At 66.2% G+C, this 24,175-nt stretch overlaps 1 long non-coding RNA gene across 1 annotated transcript in view; it reads left to right on the forward strand.

Moving 5' to 3' along the window:
- The window catches only part of LOC117310329 (uncharacterized), a 38,116-nt gene extending 17,977 nt beyond the window's left edge, over positions 1 to 20,139 (forward strand). Inside the window, exons 4-6 of the long non-coding RNA XR_004524499.2 lie at positions 5,190 to 5,263; positions 12,303 to 12,376; positions 19,413 to 20,139. This is a non-coding gene — a long non-coding RNA (uncharacterized lncRNA). The remainder of the gene's footprint in view (positions 1 to 5,189; positions 5,264 to 12,302; positions 12,377 to 19,412) is intronic.
- The last annotated feature ends 4,036 nt before the right edge of the window (positions 20,140 to 24,175 follow it).

Consider the following 24,175-nt stretch of genomic DNA (forward strand, 5'->3'; position numbering starts at 1 on the left):
CCTGGACACCAAACCCCACTGCCACCCTCCCGCCCCCGGGCCGCCGCGGGAGAAGAGCCAGGTCCTCGGGGGAAGTCCATCGTCTTGGCCTAGGAGGCCGAGCTCGTCCCGCACCGCGTCTGTGCCTGTGGGCTGCCGGCCCTTTGCTTCGTTCGGGCTGCTTGCCCCTCGGTGACTGGTGAGAAGGTGCCTCGCCGGGCACCGGCCAGACGTGACTGGATCTCTGTGCTCACGCTCAGAGTGTTTCCCGAGGCGTTAGGCAAATGTGGGCTGCTACAGACACAGCTGCCGGTCCAACGGCTGGGTGCCTGGATGGGGAGTCGTAACGGCAGGCTAAGAGGACCCCACAGAGACGAGGCCCCGCAGGATGCAGGGCCAGAGTTTGAGGCGCGCCCCTCTGAAGTGGCCGGGTTGATGAGCCATCCTGCCTTTGGCAGGTTGGGCAGAGGTTGGCATTTCGTTTTTCCCTCGGCAAAGGGCAGAGGGAGAGGGCCTGGGGGAGGGGAAGGGGCAGGGCAGGTTGGCATTCGTGGTGCAGTAGTGCCATCAAGAGGAACGGGTCCGCCGATCCCGCGAACCCTGTACCCGTCCCTTCCTGGGGAGGAGTGACGAAGGATCGAAGTCGGGAACACTGGACAGTGGCCCCGGGAAGTCAAGGGCTCCGCCTGGGAAGGGGGGGGAAGCGTGGCCCAAGGCCCGGCGGTGCCGTGGACGCTCCAGAGACGGGCAGTGGCACAAGGCGCACAGCCCGGCCGCCTGGCGTGTGGGGCTACAGGAAGTGGAGTCTCGGTGGACCCTGGTGGCCGCCACGTCTGGGCGGGACTGGAGGAAGCTGCTCCGAAGGAGGCCGGGCCGCGGTTCTGCGGGCATTTGGCCGCGTGTCCCCCTTCCCTTCGGCGCCAGAGGAGGTTCGGCCTAGGCGGGCCCAGGGCCCCGGAAGCCTCTCTGGGCCGCGGTGCGGCCCAGCCAGAGACCACCGCGGGCAACGGGAGTCCCGCCGCCCTTGGCGGCAGCGGCCGAGGCGGGCCCACCGACCTTCTTGTGTCCAGCTCAGAGACGACACGTGGAGCCTGGCTACCCGGTGCCGAGGGCGGCCGAGGCCCAGCGAGAGCTGGCAGTCCGAGTCCAGAAGGGGACGGCGCTCGCGGGACGCAGGAGCCACCGCAGGAGGAGGCCTTCACCTGAGCCGAAGAGTCCAGTCAGTCGGTGGCTGCGCTGCCGTCTCGCGCGGTCTCCGGGATGGTGGCCCAGGCCTGACCTGGCCTGTCCCGAGGGCTCCCGGACGGGGCTCCCGGAGAGGAGAGGGCAGGACACGAGAGGAGAGGAGAGGAGCTGAGCAGAGCCCCGCCGAGTGGACCCCCGGGCCGTGCATTTGCAGCAGGCTTCAGCTTTCTCCCCACGAGGCCCTGAGCCTCAGTTCAGCGATGAGAAGGAAAGGCCCCGGCTTGCATTGCGGCCTGGCCCTCCGGGTCTCGGCCCTGTGCTTGCACCTGCAGCCCAGCCAGGGAATCAAGGGGAAGGGGTCTGAAGAAGCTGCCTGAAGCTCACCTCTGATGGACTGAGAGGAACGCCTCCCCCGCCCCCCTTGACCACCCTCTCCCCCATGACCACCACTCGTCCAGCTTGTCTGCCAAGGCCGGGAACGAGGTGCACACTCCTGGGCACGCGGCGGTGCCTTCGAGTCCCCGGCCGACCCGATAGGCCGCTTCTGGAGCAAGCTGTGCGGTGGCCCGTTCCTGCCCTTTGGCCCAGCTCTTATCTGCCGGGGCGGGGGTGCGTGGTGGGCTGGTGTGTGTGTGGGGGTCCGGTCCCGGGGCGGGGTGCGGTGTGGGGGAGGGCTTCCGACTGGGAGCAAGTCTCCAGGCTGGACCCCTCCCTCCCTCCACACGTACCCCTCCTGGAAGGGCGCCGAAACCCTCCCCGCGCCCCTCTCCTTTCGCGCCTGTGAGTCGCCCGACACGTTGTCAGGCTATCTTACGTGGGCAGAGCCTTTCCTTGGGGCCGGGTCCTGAGGTAGCTAGGGTCCTGAGGTAGCTAGGCGCTCTGACTGGTGGCCCGCCGCAGGTGCTCTCAGCGTGCCCCTCTGGCCGGGGCCAACGGCGGCACCTGCAGAACGTGGAGCCGCTTGTGAAAACTCCCAGGAGTCTTCCCCAAACGAGAGGACCCCCGGGTCGTCCACGGGGAGGGAGGCCGAGGAATAGGGCGTCCCCCGGCCGCAGAGTTCCTGTTCCCGAGGTGAGCTCGGGTGCGGAAAACGGACCTGGATCCCCTCGCTGCGGACGGTGCCGTCCCTCTCTGCGTACCGATCGATCGTGGCCCACTTGGCGTCCCATCGCCAGTGGGTCCTGGGTACCCTGTGTCCTGCGGCACAGGAAGGGCCTCACGGGATGCGGCGGGGCCTGGGATCGGGACTCTCCATGGCGGGAGCAAGAAGTACAGAAACCGAAACCCAGATCCAACTGCGAGAGGGTGGAACGTGCACAGCGCCCCTGCATTGCTCTTCCTCGTCTGCGTCTGGGAGCAAGCACTAACGAGGACACGTTCTCCGGGCTGTCTGCAGGGTGCTGCCCCCGACAGGGGACCGGGCGGCCACCTCCTCCCCTTTCCCCGTGGTCCACGGTGGCTGGGCCCGGGGCCTCCGCCGGGGCACCGGCAGCGGGTCCTGGGTCCCCGGTGGCCCTGAGACCCCAGGGACCCCACTGGCCGGCCTCGCTCCTGCAGGGAGGGCCAGGATCCAGGGGCCAGATGCCCTGGGGTGGGAAGCTTCAGCTCCCTGTTCCTGAACATGGCGGCTGCCGAGGCCACGGCCCCGAGGGTGGGGAGCGCGGCGGGCCTGGCAGCCAGGGGCTCCTCGGTGGGCGAGCCCGGCCCCGAACCCCACCGCGTGTGGCTTCCACACCTACCGCGGAGGCGTGCCGGGCGGCCAGGTTCGGCCCGGGAATGCTCCCAGTGCTCCGAAGCCAGCCCTCCTCCCCGTCACGGGCCTTCCCCACGGTATGCACAGGCAGGGGCTGGAGGCCGTGCTGAAAAAGCTTCCGCTTGATGGCACTGTTGCTCCAGAAATGCCCAGCGCCTTCGCGAGCGTGGCCTCTCCCTCCGCCCTTTGCGGATCAAAAAAGGCCCAGGGAAAAAGGCCCAGGGAGGCCCAAGAGCCACCCAAGCCTTCCGAGTGGGGGGGGGGGACCTACTGGGGTGTTGGGGGAGGCGGTGTCTCTTCCTTTTGGGGCTTCTCCTTGGCAGTAGGAGCGCACAGGTAAAGACCTCCCAAGGAATCCGTGCCTCGGTGGGTCCATCTCCACACCCCTCTGGGAGGGGTCTGGAGTCCACGTTGCCTGGCCCACAGGTCCTGGCGACCGGGACCCTGTCATGTCTGCACACCTGGGGACGGGCATCCACCTGGGTCGTGTCGGGCAGAACCCTGGCTCTCTCAGGACATTGATTCAGAGCCAGAGGTGGCACAGGGACCTGGGTTCCTCGTCTTCCCGCGTGGTTGCCTCTCTGCTGTTCTCATCCCGCTACGTGAACTGGCTTAAGGGCTCAGGAGCAGGCCCGAGAGGGTCTAGGCCACTGTGGCAGCGGGAGGCACTGACGGGGACCCAAGGGAGCTGGGGCACATTGCCCCTGCTCACCTCCAGGGGCGTCAGGCGGTCACTCTGCCACGGAGTGCCCGGGGTCGGGGGTGCAGGGAGGTGGTTTGGAGTTGCTGGGACAGGTGTACATCCCAGCGGCTCCCCTCCATCCGCACAGACAGATGACCCTGGGGAGGGCCATCAGTTCAGTAGACCCTTCTGGGGAGCTCTCCATGGGAAGTGTGTCTGTACTCTCGCCTCAAACCCCCCCGGACTCGTTCGTCGGTTCATTCACTCGTTCCCTGCTCCACTCGTTCATTCGTAAGCACGCAGGTACACGAACGTGTGCGTGGGCGCGCGTGCGTATCACGTGTGCGTCGTGCGTAAGCTCGTGTACGTGCGCCTACAGAGCGTGTACAAAAGGTCCCTTCTCTCGTACTTTCTCCCTGTAACCGCCTCGGGGGTGCCGCTGTGGATAGAACTTTCTCCCGGTCAAAGCCAAAGCCCTGGCCGTTGCTCGATGGCCGCTCCCAAGTTGTCCCCGTCTGCGGAGGGAAGCACGCGTCATTTCTGCGTGCGTATGTGTGCTCCCGGGGTTGAATGCAGGTGGGGGCAGCGGGCCGCAGAGGGCTGTGTGCATGTCGCCTGCTCCCCGGCCCCAGCAGGCTCAGGTAGCGATAGGTAGTCTTCTGCCTTTTCGGCTGCTCTCACGGCGCTATAGGCGTGCCGTGGCGTCGGCGCGTCTGTGCGGAGTCGACGTCGTGTCCTGCTAGGTCCCCTCCGTTTCTTTTCGGACAGCTGCCCAGGGTAGGGTGCCCTTGTCTGTGCCCGGAGGCAGGAGCGTAGGGTGTCTCACGTGCTCCTCCTCTTTGGACGCTAGGCTTCCGCCTTGTTCCTTCCTCTCCTCTTCTGTCTCCCACGGAAGTGGCTCTGAGGCGCGGGCCACCGAGTCCGTCGTTACCAGGGTGTGGGTGAGCGTGACCAGGGTACGTTCTCCGGCGTCGGCGTCCACCCAGAGGAGAGGAGCAGGGTAGATCTCACGTGGGCCACGTCCCAGAGCACGTGCCCTTTATGCCCGGAAAGTACGTGCGGTGGACCTTTGTGTGGCCAGAGGGGAGACGAGTGGGTGCCCCTTTACCCACGCGTCCTAGGAACTGCTGGGAAGTTGTGGAGGACGCGCGCGGGCTTGCCAAGATACCTGGGGGTGTCCCGCCATAGTCCCACGTGTGCAGAGCCGAGGAGACAAGCTCCGCGCCTGTCAACGCCAGGGTGTGATGGCTGTGCTTCCCGCCGGAAGGAGATTTAGGGGGAATGACGGGATCAAGGTTTTCACTGGACGCGCTTCTTTGTGTACAAACTGCTTCTGTCTAACGACCCCCCTGCCCCGGCTGGCATCCGTGCCATTTCCGAAGGACGCGTGGAGTTGATTCTTCACGCTTGCGCCTCGTTCGGAAGTTTTTGGTTGGCCCGGGGGTGCCGGTACACTCGAGTAGGAACCGGAGGCACTCTCTCTCGAGGTTGCGCGGGCGGGGGTGTACGCGGACCCCCCCAGCCCCCCGTTCACCGGCACCGTGGTGGTCCCACACTGAGTGATGGGCGTTCGGTTCTCTCTCGTTGCAGAGGAGGCAGAGCGGGAGGAAAGGAGGAAGAGGGAAACCGGGGACGTCGGTCATCTCCAGGCGCTGGTGTTCTGGGTGAGTGCGTGCTCTTTTGTTCTCTCCCCTTCCCCCGTCCGAGATAGTCTATTTCATCAGAGGAAAAAGTCAGTGATTCTGCTAGTTCAGCAAGGCTCAAGAAGGAGGGACTCCCAGGTGGGATCGTGGCACGGGGACACTGGTGTACTGTGCCGGAGTTCCTGGCCACGGTAGGAAAGGCTCTCGAGTCAGATCCTGACTGGGGGGCCGGAAGGAAGAGGTGCGTGGACGAGCATCTGTGTACGGTTACCCTAGGTGATCGGTACGTAGCATTTGAGGTCCGTGCCCTGCGGGGGCGGGGAGAGTGGAAAGGGATCGGGCCCGGGCCGCTTGCACCGGCACCAGGGCCCGGTCTGGGCTCCAGCCTCCGTGAAGCCAACCGCCCGTGACGTGATCACTCGGCGCCCCACCTCACGCCCGAGAAGCAGCAGTGCCAGCCCAGCCCGACGTGGGGGCCGGCGGTGGGGAGACCCTTTGAGGGGGAGCCAGGCCTCGTGGGCTTTTTGCCTCCTGTGCTCTGAGTGGAGCCCGTGATAGCCGTTCCTCCCGTCCTCTCCTGATCGCTCTTGGGCCCGGCTCTCTCCGCCGTGGCCCTCCACCAAGCCAGGAAGGACTCGGGGACGTGCCCTTGCGGGATGATGAAGAGGGGGGCGCCCGCTGGGCGGCGTGGAGGTTTGGCACGGGGCAGCCCTCTGTAGGGCTCCTTGCACTCCCCAAGTCTGCCTCTTGACAAACCAAGGAACTTGACAGTGTGGGGCCTTCCGGGAGGTGTACGTCCCCTTCTTCCGTGTGGGACATGTCGCCTGAGTGGGTGCGTGACCGGCAGCCGGAGGTGTTTTCTTTCTGTCTCTGTTTCTCCCTTCTCCTTCCTGTCTTCTGTTGAAACAGTCTTGCCGGGAGGAGGACGCCTCCTACCCTGGCTCAGAGTAATTGAAGGCTTCTCCAGGCGGGCTGGTGAGCGTGTGGCGCCGTGGTTTAGCGAGGGGTCGGCGGCGCGGCTGACGTTCCGTGGTTAGCGAAGGGCGGAGGCAGGGTTCGAGCAGCAAGGGCAGCGTGGCATTTCTGGGGTGACACTGCCTTCCAGAGGACCCTGTTTGGCCATCCCAAGAGCCCTTCACGGTAATATCTGGGCGTCGAGTCAAGTCCTCCGGCGTGGGGCGTGGGTCCCGGAAGACGTGCACTCAGCACGGCGGGGCTCTTGCGGCTTTTCTTTCCTCGACGCACCTCAGTACCGCGGCTTGAAAGAATTGCCAAGGCCCGGAGGCGCAGCAGATTCGGAGTCAGAGAAAGAGAGGAAGGCGTGCTGAGACAAAAGCCAGGGAAAAGGAGAGAAGATGCGATCCCGTCCCGTCCCGTCCCGTCCCGTCCCTCTGGTTCTTTTCAGCACGGAGGAGGCGTGGTGCTTCCCGAGGCGGCGGTGGACCAGAGCTCTCTTCTCTTTCCAAGGCCTCGTGTCCGCGGAGCACTTGGCATCCAGAGTGTGTTCCTTCAGCCAACATGGGTGGGGCCGGTGGCGGCAGTGCCCCCAGTGGCCCACCCCGCCCTCCACCCAAGTCAGTGCGACCAGGCAGGCGCTGAGAGGGTGCTTAAGGGCAGGAACCTGTGTCTAAACCACATTCGCCAGTGCACCGCAAAGAAACTAAAGAGGAGTCCGCGGTGGCTCCCAGTCGCTCCGAGGTGTAAAGCACAGCGAGTTGGCGGGAGCCTACACCCACCCACACACCCACCCCGGGGGTGTCTTCCCATCCCTGGCCTTCCCCTGGGCGGTGTCAGGAGACTGACCCGCTCCGGCGTCTCTGGGGCAGCGCCCGGCGGCCCTCCCGACGGACCCGTGCGTGCCACCGTCCACGCCTGGACACCAAACCCCACTGCCACCCTCCCGCCCCCGGGCCGCCGCGGGAGAAGAGCCAGGTCCTCGGGGGAAGTCCATCGTCTTGGCCTAGGAGGCCGAGCTCGTCCCGCACCGCGTCTGTGCCTGTGGGCTGCCGGCCCTTTGCTTCGTTCGGGCTGCTTGCCCCTCGGTGACTGGTGAGAAGGTGCCTCGCCGGGCACCGGCCAGACGTGACTGGATCTCTGTGCTCACGCTCAGAGTGTTTCCCGAGGCGTTAGGCAAATGTGGGCTGCTACAGACACAGCTGCCGGTCCAACGGCTGGGTGCCTGGATGGGGAGTCGTAACGGCAGGCTAAGAGGACCCCACAGAGACGAGGCCCCGCAGGATGCAGGGCCAGAGTTTGAGGCGCGCCCCTCTGAAGTGGCCGGGTTGATGAGCCATCCTGCCTTTGGCAGGTTGGGCAGAGGTTGGCATTTCGTTTTTCCCTCGGCAAAGGGCAGAGGGAGAGGGCCTGGGGGAGGGGAAGGGGCAGGGCAGGTTGGCATTCGTGGTGCAGTAGTGCCATCAAGAGGAACGGGTCCGCCGATCCCGCGAACCCTGTACCCGTCCCTTCCTGGGGAGGAGTGACGAAGGATCGAAGTCGGGAACACTGGACAGTGGCCCCGGGAAGTCAAGGGCTCCGCCTGGGAAGGGGGGGGAAGCGTGGCCCAAGGCCCGGCGGTGCCGTGGACGCTCCAGAGACGGGCAGTGGCACAAGGCGCACAGCCCGGCCGCCTGGCGTGTGGGGCTACAGGAAGTGGAGTCTCGGTGGACCCTGGTGGCCGCCACGTCTGGGCGGGACTGGAGGAAGCTGCTCCGAAGGAGGCCGGGCCGCGGTTCTGCGGGCATTTGGCCGCGTGTCCCCCTTCCCTTCGGCGCCAGAGGAGGTTCGGCCTAGGCGGGCCCAGGGCCCCGGAAGCCTCTCTGGGCCGCGGTGCGGCCCAGCCAGAGACCACCGCGGGCAACGGGAGTCCCGCCGCCCTTGGCGGCAGCGGCCGAGGCGGGCCCACCGACCTTCTTGTGTCCAGCTCAGAGACGACACGTGGAGCCTGGCTACCCGGTGCCGAGGGCGGCCGAGGCCCAGCGAGAGCTGGCAGTCCGAGTCCAGAAGGGGACGGCGCTCGCGGGACGCAGGAGCCACCGCAGGAGGAGGCCTTCACCTGAGCCGAAGAGTCCAGTCAGTCGGTGGCTGCGCTGCCGTCTCGCGCGGTCTCCGGGATGGTGGCCCAGGCCTGACCTGGCCTGTCCCGAGGGCTCCCGGACGGGGCTCCCGGAGAGGAGAGGGCAGGACACGAGAGGAGAGGAGAGGAGCTGAGCAGAGCCCCGCCGAGTGGACCCCCGGGCCGTGCATTTGCAGCAGGCTTCAGCTTTCTCCCCACGAGGCCCTGAGCCTCAGTTCAGCGATGAGAAGGAAAGGCCCCGGCTTGCATTGCGGCCTGGCCCTCCGGGTCTCGGCCCTGTGCTTGCACCTGCAGCCCAGCCAGGGAATCAAGGGGAAGGGGTCTGAAGAAGCTGCCTGAAGCTCACCTCTGATGGACTGAGAGGAACGCCTCCCCCGCCCCCCTTGACCACCCTCTCCCCCATGACCACCACTCGTCCAGCTTGTCTGCCAAGGCCGGGAACGAGGTGCACACTCCTGGGCACGCGGCGGTGCCTTCGAGTCCCCGGCCGACCCGATAGGCCGCTTCTGGAGCAAGCTGTGCGGTGGCCCGTTCCTGCCCTTTGGCCCAGCTCTTATCTGCCGGGGCGGGGGTGCGTGGTGGGCTGGTGTGTGTGTGGGGGTCCGGTCCCGGGGCGGGGTGCGGTGTGGGGGAGGGCTTCCGACTGGGAGCAAGTCTCCAGGCTGGACCCCTCCCTCCCTCCACACGTACCCCTCCTGGAAGGGCGCCGAAACCCTCCCCGCGCCCCTCTCCTTTCGCGCCTGTGAGTCGCCCGACACGTTGTCAGGCTATCTTACGTGGGCAGAGCCTTTCCTTGGGGCCGGGTCCTGAGGTAGCTAGGGTCCTGAGGTAGCTAGGCGCTCTGACTGGTGGCCCGCCGCAGGTGCTCTCAGCGTGCCCCTCTGGCCGGGGCCAACGGCGGCACCTGCAGAACGTGGAGCCGCTTGTGAAAACTCCCAGGAGTCTTCCCCAAACGAGAGGACCCCCGGGTCGTCCACGGGGAGGGAGGCCGAGGAATAGGGCGTCCCCCGGCCGCAGAGTTCCTGTTCCCGAGGTGAGCTCGGGTGCGGAAAACGGACCTGGATCCCCTCGCTGCGGACGGTGCCGTCCCTCTCTGCGTACCGATCGATCGTGGCCCACTTGGCGTCCCATCGCCAGTGGGTCCTGGGTACCCTGTGTCCTGCGGCACAGGAAGGGCCTCACGGGATGCGGCGGGGCCTGGGATCGGGACTCTCCATGGCGGGAGCAAGAAGTACAGAAACCGAAACCCAGATCCAACTGCGAGAGGGTGGAACGTGCACAGCGCCCCTGCATTGCTCTTCCTCGTCTGCGTCTGGGAGCAAGCACTAACGAGGACACGTTCTCCGGGCTGTCTGCAGGGTGCTGCCCCCGACAGGGGACCGGGCGGCCACCTCCTCCCCTTTCCCCGTGGTCCACGGTGGCTGGGCCCGGGGCCTCCGCCGGGGCACCGGCAGCGGGTCCTGGGTCCCCGGTGGCCCTGAGACCCCAGGGACCCCACTGGCCGGCCTCGCTCCTGCAGGGAGGGCCAGGATCCAGGGGCCAGATGCCCTGGGGTGGGAACTTCAGCTCCCTGTTCCTGAACATGGCGGCTGCCGAGGCCACGGCCCCGAGGGTGGGGAGCGCGGCGGGCCTGGCAGCCAGGGGCTCCTCGGTGGGCGAGCCCGGCCCCGAACCCCACCGCGTGTGGCTTCCACACCTACCGCGGAGGCGTGCCGGGCGGCCAGGTTCGGCCCGGGAATGCTCCCAGTGCTCCGAAGCCAGCCCTCCTCCCCGTCACGGGCCTTCCCCACGGTATGCACAGGCAGGGGCTGGAGGCCGTGCTGAAAAAGCTTCCGCTTGATGGCACTGTTGCTCCAGAAATGCCCAGCGCCTTCGCGAGCGTGGCCTCTCCCTCCGCCCTTTGCGGATCAAAAAAAGGCCCAGGGAAAAAGGCCCAGGGAGGCCCAAGAGCCACCCAAGCCTTCCGAGTGGGGGGGGGGGGACCTACTGGGGTGTTGGGGGAGGCGGTGTCTCTTCCTTTTGGGGCTTCTCCTTGGCAGTAGGAGCGCACAGGTAAAGACCTCCCAAGGAATCCGTGCCTCGGTGGGTCCATCTCCACACCCCTCTGGGAGGGGTCTGGAGTCCACGTTGCCTGGCCCACAGGTCCTGGCGACCGGGACCCTGTCATGTCTGCACACCTGGGGACGGGCATCCACCTGGGTCGTGTCGGGCAGAACCCTGGCTCTCTCAGGACATTGATTCAGAGCCAGAGGTGGCACAGGGACCTGGTTCCTCGTCTTCCCGCGTGGTTGCCTCTCTGCTGTTCTCATCCCGCTACGTGAACTGGCTTAAGGGCTCAGGAGCAGGCCCGAGAGGGTCTAGGCCACTGTGGCAGCGGGAGGCACTGACGGGGACCCAAGGGAGCTGGGGCACATTGCCCCTGCTCACCTCCAGGGGCGTCAGGCGGTCACTCTGCCACGGAGTGCCCGGGGTCGGGGGTGCAGGGAGGTGGTTTGGAGTTGCTGGGACAGGTGTACATCCCAGCGGCTCCCCTCCATCCGCACAGACAGATGACCCTGGGGAGGGCCATCAGTTCAGTAGACCCTTCTGGGGAGCTCTCCATGGGAATGTGTCTGTACTCTCGCCTCAAACCCCCCCGGACTCGTTCGTCGGTTCATTCACGTCGTTCCCTGCTCCACTCGTTCATTCGTAAGCACGCAGGTACACGAACGTGTGCGTGGGCGCGCGTGCGTATCACGTGTGCGTCGTGCGTAAGCTCGTGTACGTGCGCCTACAGAGCGTGTACAAAAGGTCCCTTCTCTCGTACTTTCTCCCTGTAACCGCCTCGGGGGTGCCGCTGTGGATAGAACTTTCTCCCGGTCAAAGCCAAAGCCCTGGCCGTTGCTCGATGGCCGCTCCCAAGTTGTCCCCGTCTGCGGAGGGAAGCACGCGTCATTTCTGCGTGCGTATGTGTGCTCCCGGGGTTGAATGCAGGTGGGGGCAGCGGGCCGCAGAGGGCTGTGTGCATGTCGCCTGCTCCCCGGCCCCAGCAGGCTCAGGTAGCGATAGGTAGTCTTCTGCCTTTTCGGCTGCTCTCACGGCGCTATAGGCGTGCCGTGGCGTCGGCGCGTCTGTGCGGAGTCGACGTCGTGTCCTGCTAGGTCCCCTCCGTTTCTTTTCGGACAGCTGCCCAGGGTAGGGTGCCCTTGTCTGTGCCCGGAGGCAGGAGCGTAGGGTGTCTCACGTGCTCCTCCTCTTTGGACGCTAGGCTTCCGCCTTGTTCCTTCCTCTCCTCTTCTGTCTCCCACGGAAGTGGCTCTGAGGCGCGGGCCACCGAGTCCGTCGTTACCAGGGTGTGGGTGAGCGTGACCAGGGTACGTTCTCCGGCGTCGGCGTCCACCCAGAGGAGAGGAGCAGGGTAGATCTCACGTGGGCCACGTCCCAGAGCACGTGCCCTTTATGCCCGGAAAGTACGTGCGGTGGACCTTTGTGTGGCCAGAGGGGAGACGAGTGGGTGCCCCTTTACCCACGCGTCCTAGGAACTGCTGGGAAGTTGTGGAGGACGCGCGCGGGCTTGCCAAGATACCTGGGGGTGTCCCGCCATAGTCCCACGTGTGCAGAGCCGAGGAGACAAGCTCCGCGCCTGTCAACGCCAGGGTGTGATGGCTGTGCTTCCCGCCGGAAGGAGATTTAGGGGGAATGACGGGATCAAGGTTTTCACTGGACGCGCTTCTTTGTGTACAAACTGCTTCTGTCTAACGACCCCCCTGCCCCGGCTGGCATCCGTGCCATTTCCGAAGGACGCGTGGAGTTGATTCTTCACGCTTGCGCCTCGTTCGGAAGTTTTTGGTTGGCCCGGGGGTGCCGGTACACTCGAGTAGGAACCGGAGGCACTCTCTCTCGAGGTTGCGCGGGCGGGGGTGTACGCGGACCCCCCCAGCCCCCCGTTCACCGGCACCGTGGTGGTCCCACACTGAGTGATGGGCGTTCGGTTCTCTCTCGTTGCAGAGGAGGCAGAGCGGGAGGAAAGGAGGAAGAGGGAAACCGGGGACGTCGGTCATCTCCAGGCGCTGGTGTTCTGGGTGAGTGCGTGCTCTTTTGTTCTCTCCCCTTCCCCCGTCCGAGATAGTCTATTTCATCAGAGGAAAAAGTCAGTGATTCTGCTAGTTCAGCAAGGCTCAAGAAGGAGGGACTCCCAGGTGGGATCGTGGCACGGGGACACTGGTGTACTGTGCCGGAGTTCCTGGCCACGGTAGGAAAGGCTCTCGAGTCAGATCCTGACTGGGGGGCCGGAAGGAAGAGGTGCGTGGACGAGCATCTGTGTACGGTTACCCTAGGTGATCGGTACGTAGCATTTGAGGTCCGTGCCCTGCGGGGGCGGGGAGAGTGGAAAGGGATCGGGCCCGGGCCGCTTGCACCGGCACCAGGGCCCGGTCTGGGCTCCAGCCTCCGTGAAGCCAACCGCCCGTGACGTGATCACTCGGCGCCCCACCTCACGCCCGAGAAGCAGCAGTGCCAGCCCAGCCCGACGTGGGGGCCGGCGGTGGGGAGACCCTTTGAGGGGGAGCCAGGCCTCGTGGGCTTTTTGCCTCCTGTGCTCTGAGTGGAGCCCGTGATAGCCGTTCCTCCCGTCCTCTCCTGATCGCTCTTGGGCCCGGCTCTCTCCGCCGTGGCCCTCCACCAAGCCAGGAAGGACTCGGGGACGTGCCCTTGCGGGATGATGAAGAGGGGGCGCCCGCTGGGCGGCGTGGAGGTTTGGCACGGGGCAGCCCTCTGTAGGGCTCCTTGCACTCCCCAAGTCTGCCTCTTGACAAACCAAGGAACTTGACAGTGTGGGGCCTTCCGGGAGGTGTACGTCCCCTTCTTCCGTGTGGGACATGTCGCCTGAGTGGGTGCGTGACCGGCAGCCGGAGGTGTTTTCTTTCTGTCTCTGTTTCTCCCTTCTCCTTCCTGTCTTCTGTTGAAACAGTCTTGCCGGGAGGAGGACGCCTCCTACCCTGGCTCAGAGTAATTGAAGGCTTCTCCAGGCGGGCTGGTGAGCGTGTGGCGCCGTGGTTTAGCGAGGGGTCGGCGGCGCGGCTGACGTTCCGTGGTTAGCGAAGGGCGGAGGCAGGGTTCGAGCAGCAAGGGCAGCGTGGCATTTCTGGGGTGACACTGCCTTCCAGAGGACCCTGTTTGGCCATCCCAAGAGCCCTTCACGGTAATATCTGGGCGTCGAGTCAAGTCCTCCGGCGTGGGGCGTGGGTCCCGGAAGACGTGCACTCAGCACGGCGGGGCTCTTGCGGCTTTTCTTTCCTCGACGCACCTCAGTACCGCGGCTTGAAAGAATTGCCAAGGCCCGGAGGCGCAGCAGATTCGGAGTCAGAGAAAGAGAGGAAGGCGTGCTGAGACAAAAGCCAGGGAAAAGGAGAGAAGATGCGATCCCGTCCCGTCCCGTCCCGTCCCGTCCCTCTGGTTCTTTTCAGCACGGAGGAGGCGTGGTGCTTCCCGAGGCGGCGGTGGACCAGAGCTCTCTTCTCTTTCCAAGGCCTCGTGTCCGCGGAGCACTTGGCATCCAGAGTGTGTTCCTTCAGCCAACATGGGTGGGGCCGGTGGCGGCAGTGCCCCAGTGGCCCACCCCGCCCTCCACCCAAGTCAGTGCGACCAGGCAGGCGCTGAGAGGGTGCTTAAGGGCAGGAACCTGTGTCTAAACCACATTCGCCAGTGCACCGCAAAGAAACTAAAGAGGAGTCCGCGGTGGCTCCCAGTCGCTCCGAGGTGTAAAGCACAGCGAGTTGGCGGGAGCCTACACCCACCCACACACCCACCCCGGGGGTGTCTTCCCATCCCTGGCCTTCCCCTGGGCGGTGTCAGGAGACTGACCCGCTCCGGCGTCTCTGGGGCAGCGCCCGGCGGCCCTCCCGACGGACCCGTGCGTGCCACCGTCCACGCCTGGACACCAAACCCCACTGCCACCCTCCCGCCCCCGGGCCGCCGCGGGAGAAGAGCCAGGTCCTCGGGGGAAGTCCATCGTCTTGGCCTAGGAGGCCGAGCTCGTCCCGCACCGCGTCTGTGCCTGTGGGCTGCCGGCCCTTTGCTTCGTTCGGGCTGCTTGCCCCTCGGTGACTGGTGAGAAGGTGCCTCGCCGGGCACCGGCCAGACGTGACTGGATCTCTGTGCTCACGCTCAGAGTGTTTCCCGAGGCGTTAGGCAAATGTGGGCTGCTACAGACACAGCTGCCGGTCCAACGGCTGGGTGCCTGGATGGGGAGTCGTAACGGCAGGCTAAGAGGACCCCACAGAGACGAGGCCCCGCAGGATGCAGGGCCAGAGTTTGAGGCGCGCCCCTCTGAAGTGGCCGGGTTGATGAGCCATCCTGCCTTTGGCAGGTTGGGCAGAGGTTGGCATTTCGTTTTTCCCTCGGCAAAGGGCAGAGGGAGAGGGCCTGGGGGAGGGGAAGGGGCAGGGCAGGTTGGCATTCGTGGTGCAGTAGTGCCATCAAGAGGAACGGGTCCGCCGATCCCGCGAACCCTGTACCCGTCCCTTCCTGGGGAGGAGTGACGAAGGATCGAAGTCGGGAACACTGGACAGTGGCCCCGGGAAGTCAAGGGCTCCGCCTGGGAAGGGGGGGGAAGCGTGGCCCAAGGCCCGGCGGTGCCGTGGACGCTCCAGAGACGGGCAGTGGCACAAGGCGCACAGCCCGGCCGCCTGGCGTGTGGGGCTACAGGAAGTGGAGTCTCGGTGGACCCTGGTGGCCGCCACGTCTGGGCGGGACTGGAGGAAGCTGCTCCGAAGGAGGCCGGGCCGCGGTTCTGCGGGCATTTGGCCGCGTGTCCCCCTTCCCTTCGGCGCCAGAGGAGGTTCGGCCTAGGCGGGCCCAGGGCCCCGGAAGCCTCTCTGGGCCGCGGTGCGGCCCAGCCAGAGACCACCGCGGGCAACGGGAGTCCCGCCGCCCTTGGCGGCAGCGGCCGAGGCGGGCCCACCGACCTTCTTGTGTCCAGCTCAGAGACGACACGTGGAGCCTGGCTACCCGGTGCCGAGGGCGGCCGAGGCCCAGCGAGAGCTGGCAGTCCGAGTCCAGAAGGGGACGGCGCTCGCGGGACGCAGGAGCCACCGCAGGAGGAGGCCTTCACCTGAGCCGAAGAGTCCAGTCAGTCGGTGGCTGCGCTGCCGTCTCGCGCGGTCTCCGGGATGGTGGCCCAGGCCTGACCTGGCCTGTCCCGAGGGCTCCCGGACGGGGCTCCCGGAGAGGAGAGGGCAGGACACGAGAGGAGAGGAGAGGAGCTGAGCAGAGCCCCGCCGAGTGGACCCCCGGGCCGTGCATTTGCAGCAGGCTTCAGCTTTCTCCCCACGAGGCCCTGAGCCTCAGTTCAGCGATGAGAAGGAAAGGCCCCGGCTTGCATTGCGGCCTGGCCCTCCGGGTCTCGGCCCTGTGCTTGCACCTGCAGCCCAGCCAGGGAATCAAGGGGAAGGGGTCTGAAGAAGCTGCCTGAAGCTCACCTCTGATGGACTGAGAGGAACGCCTCCCCCGCCCCCCTTGACCACCCTCTCCCCCATGACCACCACTCGTCCAGCTTGTCTGCCAAGGCCGGGAACGAGGTGCACACTCCTGGGCACGCGGCGGTGCCTTCGAGTCCCCGGCCGACCCGATAGGCCGCTTCTGGAGCAAGCTGTGCGGTGGCCCGTTCCTGCCCTTTGGCCCAGCTCTTATCTGCCGGGGCGGGGGTGCGTGGTGGGCTGGTGTGTGTGTGGGGGTCCGGTCCCGGGGCGGGGTGCGGTGTGGGGGAGGGCTTCCGACTGGGAGCAAGTCTCCAGGCTGGACCCCTCCCTCCCTCCACACGTACCCCTCCTGGAAGGGCGCCGAAACCCTCCCCGCGCCCCTCTCCTTTCGCGCCTGTGAGTCGCCCGACACGTTGTCAGGCTATCTTACGTGGGCAGAGCCTTTCCTTGGGGCCGGGTCCTGAGGTAGCTAGGGTCCTGAGGTAGCTAGGCGCTCTGACTGGTGGCCCGCCGCAGGTGCTCTCAGCGTGCCCCTCTGGCCGGGGCCAACGGCGGCACCTGCAGAACGTGGAGCCGCTTGTGAAAACTCCCAGGAGTCTTCCCCAAACGAGAGGACCCCCGGGTCGTCCACGGGGAGGGAGGCCGAGGAATAGGGCGTCCCCCGGCCGCAGAGTTCCTGTTCCCGAGGTGAGCTCGGGTGCGGAAAACGGACCTGGATCCCCTCGCTGCGGACGGTGCCGTCCCTCTCTGCGTACCGATCGATCGTGGCCCACTTGGCGTCCCATCGCCAGTGGGTCCTGGGTACCCTGTGTCCTGCGGCACAGGAAGGGCCTCACGGGATGCGGCGGGGCCTGGGATCGGGACTCTCCATGGCGGGAGCAAGAAGTACAGAAACCGAAACCCAGATCCAACTGCGAGAGGGTGGAACGTGCACAGCGCCCCTGCATTGCTCTTCCTCGTCTGCGTCTGGGAGCAAGCACTAACGAGGACACGTTCTCCGGGCTGTCTGCAGGGTGCTGCCCCCGACAGGGGACCGGGCGGCCACCTCCTCCCCTTTCCCCGTGGTCCACGGTGGCTGGGCCCGGGGCCTCCGCCGGGGCACCGGCAGCGGGTCCTGGGTCCCCGGTGGCCCTGAGACCCCAGGGACCCCACTGGCCGGCCTCGCTCCTGCAGGGAGGGCCAGGATCCAGGGGCCAGATGCCCTGGGGTGGGAACTTCAGCTCCCTGTTCCTGAACATGGCGGCTGCCGAGGCCACGGCCCCGAGGGTGGGGAGCGCGGCGGGCCTGGCAGCCAGGGGCTCCTCGGTGGGCGAGCCCGGCCCCGAACCCCACCGCGTGTGGCTTCCACACCTACCGCGGAGGCGTGCCGGGCGGCCAGGTTCGGCCCGGGAATGCTCCCAGTGCTCCGAAGCCAGCCCTCCTCCCCGTCACGGGCCTTCCCCACGGTATGCACAGGCAGGGGCTGGAGGCCGTGCTGAAAAAGCTTCCGCTTGATGGCACTGTTGCTCCAGAAATGCCCAGCGCCTTCGCGAGCGTGGCCTCTCCCTCCGCCCTTTGCGGATCAAAAAAGGCCCAGGGAAAAAGGCCCAGGGAGGCCCAAGAGCCACCCAAGCCTTCCGAGTGGGGGGGGGGGGACCTACTGGGGTGTTGGGGGAGGCGGTGTCTCTTCCTTTTGGGGCTTCTCCTTGGCAGTAGGAGCGCACAGGTAAAGACCTCCCAAGGAATCCGTGCCTCGGTGGGTCCATCTCCACACCCCTCTGGGAGGGGTCTGGAGTCCACGTTGCCTGGCCCACAGGTCCTGGCGACCGGGACCCTGTCATGTCTGCACACCTGGGGACGGGCATCCACCTGGGTCGTGTCGGGCAGAACCCTGGCTCTCTCAGGACATTGATTCAGAGCCAGAGGTGGCACAGGGACCTGGGTTCCTCGTCTTCCCGCGTGGTTGCCTCTCTGCTGTTCTCATCCCGCTACGTGAACTGGCTTAAGGGCTCAGGAGCAGGCCCGAGAGGGTCTAGGCCACTGTGGCAGCGGGAGGCACTGACGGGGACCCAAGGGAGCTGGGGCACATTGCCCCTGCTCACCTCCAGGGGCGTCAGGCGGTCACTCTGCCACGGAGTGCCCGGGGTCGGGGGTGCAGGGAGGTGGTTTGGAGTTGCTGGGACAGGTGTACATCCCAGCGGCTCCCCTCCATCCGCACAGACAGATGACCCTGGGGAGGGCCATCAGTTCAGTAGACCCTTCTGGGGAGCTCTCCATGGGAATGTGTCTGTACTCTCGCCTCAAACCCCCCCGGACTCGTTCGTCGGTTCATTCACTCGTTCCCTGCTCCACTCGTTCATTCGTAAGCACGCAGGTACACGAACGTGTGCGTGGGCGCGCGTGCGTATCACGTGTGCGTCGTGCGTAAGCTCGTGTACGTGCGCCTACAGAGCGTGTACAAAAGGTCCCTTCTCTCGTACTTTCTCCCTGTAACCGCCTCGGGGGTGCCGCTGTGGATAGAACTTTCTCCCGGTCAAAGCCAAAGCCCTGGCCGTTGCTCGATGGCCGCTCCCAAGTTGTCCCCGTCTGCGGAGGGAAGCACGCGTCATTTCTGCGTGCGTATGTGTGCTCCCGGGGTTGAATGCAGGTGGGGGCAGCGGGCCGCAGAGGGCTGTGTGCATGTCGCCTGCTCCCCGGCCCCAGCAGGCTCAGGTAGCGATAGGTAGTCTTCTGCCTTTTCGGCTGCTCTCACGGCGCTATAGGCGTGCCGTGGCGTCGGCGCGTCTGTGCGGAGTCGACGTCGCGTCCTGCTAGGTCCCCTCCGTTTCTTTTCGGACAGCTGCCCAGGGTAGGGTGCCCTTGTCTGTGCCCGGAGGCAGGAGCGTAGGGTGTCTCACGTGCTCCTCCTCTTTGGACGCTAGGCTTCCGCCTTGTTCCTTCCTCTCCTCTTCTGTCTCCCACGGAAGTGGCTCTGAGGCGCGGGCCACCGAGTCCGTCGTTACCAGGGTGTGGGTGAGCGTGACCAGGGTACGTTCTCCGGCGTCGGCGTCCACCCAGAGGAGAGGAGCAGGGTAGATCTCACGTGGGCCACGTCCCAGAGCACGTGCCCTTTATGCCCGGAAAGTACGTGCGGTGGACCTTTGTGTGGCCAGAGGGGAGACGAGTGGGTGCCCCTTTACCCACGCGTCCTAGGAACTGCTGGGAAGTTGTGGAGGACGCGCGCGGGCTTGCCAAGATACCTGGGGGTGTCCCGCCATAGTCCCACGTGTGCAGAGCCGAGGAGACAAGCTCCGCGCCTGTCAACGCCAGGGTGTGATGGCTGTGCTTCCCGCCGGAAGGAGATTTAGGGGGAATGACGGGATCAAGGTTTTCACTGGACGCGCTTCTTTGTGTACAAACTGCTTCTGTCTAACGACCCCCCTGCCCCGGCTGGCATCCGTGCCATTTCCGAAGGACGCGTGGAGTTGATTCTTCACGCTTGCGCCTCGTTCGGAAGTTTTTGGTTGGCCCGGGGGTGCCGGTACACTCGAGTAGGAACCGGAGGCACTCTCTCTCGAGGTTGCGCGGGCGGGGGTGTACGCGGACCCCCCCAGCCCCCCGTTCACCGGCACCGTGGTGGTCCCACACTGAGTGATGGGCGTTCGGTTCTCTCTCGTTGCAGAGGAGGCAGAGCGGGAGGAAAGGAGGAAGAGGGAAACCGGGGACGTCGGTCATCTCCAGGCGCTGGTGTTCTGGGTGAGTGCGTGCTCTTTTGTTCTCTCCCCTTCCCCCGTCCGAGATAGTCTATTTCATCAGAGGAAAAAGTCAGTGATTCTGCTAGTTCAGCAAGGCTCAAGAAGGAGGGACTCCCAGGTGGGATCGTGGCACGGGGACACTGGTGTACTGTGCCGGAGTTCCTGGCCACGGTAGGAAAGGCTCTCGAGTCAGATCCTGACTGGGGGGCCGGAAGGAAGAGGTGCGTGGACGAGCATCTGTGTACGGTTACCCTAGGTGATCGGTACGTAGCATTTGAGGTCCGTGCCCTGCGGGGGCGGGGAGAGTGGAAAGGGATCGGGCCCGGGCCGCTTGCACCGGCACCAGGGCCCGGTCTGGGCTCCAGCCTCCGTGAAGCCAACCGCCCGTGACGTGATCACTCGGCGCCCCACCTCACGCCCGAGAAGCAGCAGTGCCAGCCCAGCCCGACGTGGGGGCCGGCGGTGGGGAGACCCTTTGAGGGGGAGCCAGGCCTCGTGGGCTTTTTGCCTCCTGTGCTCTGAGTGGAGCCCGTGATAGCCGTTCCTCCCGTCCTCTCCTGATCGCTCTTGGGCCCGGCTCTCTCCGCCGTGGCCCTCCACCAAGCCAGGAAGGACTCGGGGACGTGCCCTTGCGGGATGATGAAGAGGGGGCGCCCGCTGGGCGGCGTGGAGGTTTGGCACGGGGCAGCCCTCTGTAGGGCTCCTTGCACTCCCCAAGTCTGCCTCTTGACAAACCAAGGAACTTGACAGTGTGGGGCCTTCCGGGAGGTGTACGTCCCCTTCTTCCGTGTGGGACATGTCGCCTGAGTGGGTGCGTGACCGGCAGCCGGAGGTGTTTTCTTTCTGTCTCTGTTTCTCCCTTCTCCTTCCTGTCTTCTGTTGAAACAGTCTTGCCGGGAGGAGGACGCCTCCTACCCTGGCTCAGAGTAATTGAAGGCTTCTCCAGGCGGGCTGGTGAGCGTGTGGCGCCGTGGTTTAGCGAGGGGTCGGCGGCGCGGCTGACGTTCCGTGGTTAGCGAAGGGCGGAGGCAGGGTTCGAGCAGCAAGGGCAGCGTGGCATTTCTGGGGTGACACTGCCTTCCAGAGGACCCTGTTTGGCCATCCCAAGAGCCCTTCACGGTAATATCTGGGCGTCGAGTCAAGTCCTCCGGCGTGGGGCGTGGGTCCCGGAAGACGTGCACTCAGCACGGCGGGGCTCTTGCGGCTTTTCTTTCCTCGACGCACCTCAGTACCGCGGCTTGAAAGAATTGCCAAGGCCCGGAGGCGCAGCAGATTCGGAGTCAGAGAAAGAGAGGAAGGCGTGCTGAGACAAAAGCCAGGGAAAAGGAGAGAAGATGCGATCCCGTCCCGTCCCGTCCCGTCCCGTCCCTCTGGTTCTTTTCAGCACGGAGGAGGCGTGGTGCTTCCCGAGGCGGCGGTGGACCAGAGCTCTCTTCTCTTTCCAAGGCCTCGTGTCCGCGGAGCACTTGGCATCCAGAGTGTGTTCCTTCAGCCAACATGGGTGGGGCCGGTGGCGGCAGTGCCCCCAGTGGCCCACCCCGCCCTCCACCCAAGTCAGTGCGACCAGGCAGGCGCTGAGAGGGTGCTTAAGGGCAGGAACCTGTGTCTAAACCACATTCGCCAGTGCACCGCAAAGAAACTAAAGAGGAGTCCGCGGTGGCTCCCAGTCGCTCCGAGGTGTAAAGCACAGCGAGTTGGCGGGAGCCTACACCCACCCACACACCCACCCCGGGGGTGTCTTCCCATCCCTGGCCTTCCCCTGGGCGGTGTCAGGAGACTGACCCGCTCCGGCGTCTCTGGGGCAGCGCCCGGCGGCCCTCCCGACGGACCCGTGCGTGCCACCGTCCACGCCTGGACACCAAACCCCACTGCCACCCTCCCGCCCCCGGGCCGCCGCGGGAGAAGAGCCAGGTCCTCGGGGGAAGTCCATCGTCTTGGCCTAGGAGGCCGAGCTCGTCCCGCACCGCGTCTGTGCCTGTGGGCTGCCGGCCCTTTGCTTCGTTCGGGCTGCTTGCCCCTCGGTGACTGGTGAGAAGGTGCCTCGCCGGGCACCGGCCAGACGTGACTGGATCTCTGTGCTCACGCTCAGAGTGTTTCCCGAGGCGTTAGGCAAATGTGGGCTGCTACAGACACAGCTGCCGGTCCAACGGCTGGGTGCCTGGATGGGGAGTCGTAACGGCAGGCTAAGAGGACCCCACAGAGACGAGGCCCCGCAGGATGCAGGGCCAGAGTTTGAGGCGCGCCCCTCTGAAGTGGCCGGGTTGATGAGCCATCCTGCCTTTGGCAGGTTGGGCAGAGGTTGGCATTTCGTTTTTCCCTCGGCAAAGGGCAGAGGGAGAGGGCCTGGGGGAGGGGAAGGGGCAGGGCAGGTTGGCATTCGTGGTGCAGTAGTGCCATCAAAGAGGAACGGGTCCGCCGATCCCGCGAACCCTGTACCCGTCCCTTCCTGGGGAGGAGTGACGAAGGATCGAAGTCGGGAACACTGGACAGTGGCCCCGGGAAGTCAAGGGCTCCGCCTGGGAAGGGGGGGGAAGCGTGGCCCAAGGCCCGGCGGTGCCAGTAGGACGCTCCAGAGACGGGCAGTGGCACAAGGCGCACAGCCCGGCCGCCTGGCGTGTGGGGCTACAGGAAGTGGAGTCTCGGTGGACCCTGGTGGCCGCCACGTCTGGGCGGGACTGGAGGAAGCTGCTCCGAAGGAGGCCGGGGCCGCGGTTCTGCGGGCATTTGGCCGCGTGTCCCCCTTCCCTTCGGCGCCAGAGGAGGTTCGGCCTAGGCGGGCCCAGGGCCCCGGAAGCCTCTCTGGGCCGCGGTGCGGCCCAGCCAGAGACCACCGCGGGCAACGGGAGTCCCGCCGCCCTTGGCGGCAGCGGCCGAGGCGGGCCCACCGACCTTCTTGTGTCCAGCTCAGAGACGACACGTGGAGCCTGGCTACCCGGTGCCGAGGGCGGCCGAGGCCCAGCGAGAGCTGGCAGTCCGAGTCCAGAAGGGGACGGCGCTCGCGGGACGCAGGAGCCACCGCAGGAGGAGGCCTTCACCTGAGCCGAAGAGTCCAGTCAGTCGGTGGCTGCGCTGCCGTCTCGCGCGGTCTCCGGGATGGTGGCCCAGGCCTGACCTGGCCTGTCCCGAGGGCTCCCGGACGGGGCTCCCGGAGAGGAGAGGGCAGGACACGAGAGGAGAGGAGAGGAGCTGAGCAGAGCCCCGCCGAGTGGACCCCCGGGCCGTGCATTTGCAGCAGGCTTCAGCTTTCTCCCCACGAGGCCCTGAGCCTCAGTTCAGCGATGAGAAGGAAAGGCCCCGGCTTGCATTGCGGCCTGGCCCTCCGGGTCTCGGCCCTGTGCTTGCACCTGCAGCCAGCCAGGGAATCAAGGGGAAGGGGTCTGAAGAAGCTGCCTGAAGCTCACCTCTGATGGACTGAGAGGAACGCCTCCCCCGCCCCCCTTGACCACCCTCTCCCCCATGACCACCACTCGTCCAGCTTGTCTGCCAAGGCCGGGAACGAGGTGCACACTCCTGGGCACGCGGCGGTGCCTTCGAGTCCCCGGCCGACCCGATAGGCCGCTTCTGGAGCAAGCTGTGCGGTGGCCCGTTCCTGCCCTTTGGCCCAGCTCTTATCTGCCGGGGCGGGGGTGCGTGGTGGGCTGGTGTGTGTGTGGGGGTCCGGTCCCGGGGCGGGGTGCGGTGTGGGGGAGGGCTTCCGACTGGGAGCAAGTCTCCAGGCTGGACCCCTCCCTCCCTCCACACGTACCCCTCCTGGAAGGGCGCCGAAACCCTCCCCGCGCCCCTCTCCTTTCGCGCCTGTGAGTCGCCCGACACGTTGTCAGGCTATCTTACGTGGGCAGAGCCTTTCCTTGGGGCCGGGTCCTGAGGTAGCTAGGGTCCTGAGGTAGCTAGGCGCTCTGACTGGTGGCCCGCCGCAGGTGCTCTCAGCGTGCCCCTCTGGCCGGGGCCAACGGCGGCACCTGCAGAACGTGGAGCCGCTTGTGAAAACTCCCAGGAGTCTTCCCCAAACGAGAGGACCCCCGGGTCGTCCACGGGGAGGGAGGCCGAGGAATAGGGCGTCCCCCGGCCGCAGAGTTCCTGTTCCCGAGGTGAGCTCGGGTGCGGAAAACGGACCTGGATCCCCTCGCTGCGGACGGTGCCGTCCCTCTCTGCGTACCGATCGATCGTGGCCCACTTGGCGTCCCATCGCCAGTGGGTCCTGGGTACCCTGTGTCCTGCGGCACAGGAAGGGCCTCACGGGATGCGGCGGGGCCTGGGATCGGGACTCTCCATGGCGGGAGCAAGAAGTACAGAAACCGAAACCCAGATCCAACTGCGAGAGGGTGGAACGTGCACAGCGCCCCTGCATTGCTCTTCCTCGTCTGCGTCTGGGAGCAAGCACTAACGAGGACACGTTCTCCGGGCTGTCTGCAGGGTGCTGCCCCCGACAGGGGACCGGGCGGCCACCTCCTCCCCTTTCCCCGTGGTCCACGGTGGCTGGGCCCGGGGCCTCCGCCGGGGCAACCGGCAGCGGGTCCTGGGTCCCCGGTGGCCCTGAGACCCCAGGGACCCCACTGGCCGGCCTCGCTCCTGCAGGGAGGGCCAGGATCCAGGGGCCAGATGCCCTGGGGTGGGAACTTCAGCTCCCTGTTCCTGAACATGGCGGCTGCCGAGGCCACGGCCCCGAGGGTGGGGAGCGCGGCGGGCCTGG

Source organism: Tursiops truncatus, chromosome X, assembly GCF_011762595.2.
Source record: "Tursiops truncatus isolate mTurTru1 chromosome X, mTurTru1.mat.Y, whole genome shotgun sequence".
NCBI classification, from domain to species: Eukaryota; Metazoa; Chordata; class Mammalia; order Artiodactyla; family Delphinidae; genus Tursiops; species Tursiops truncatus.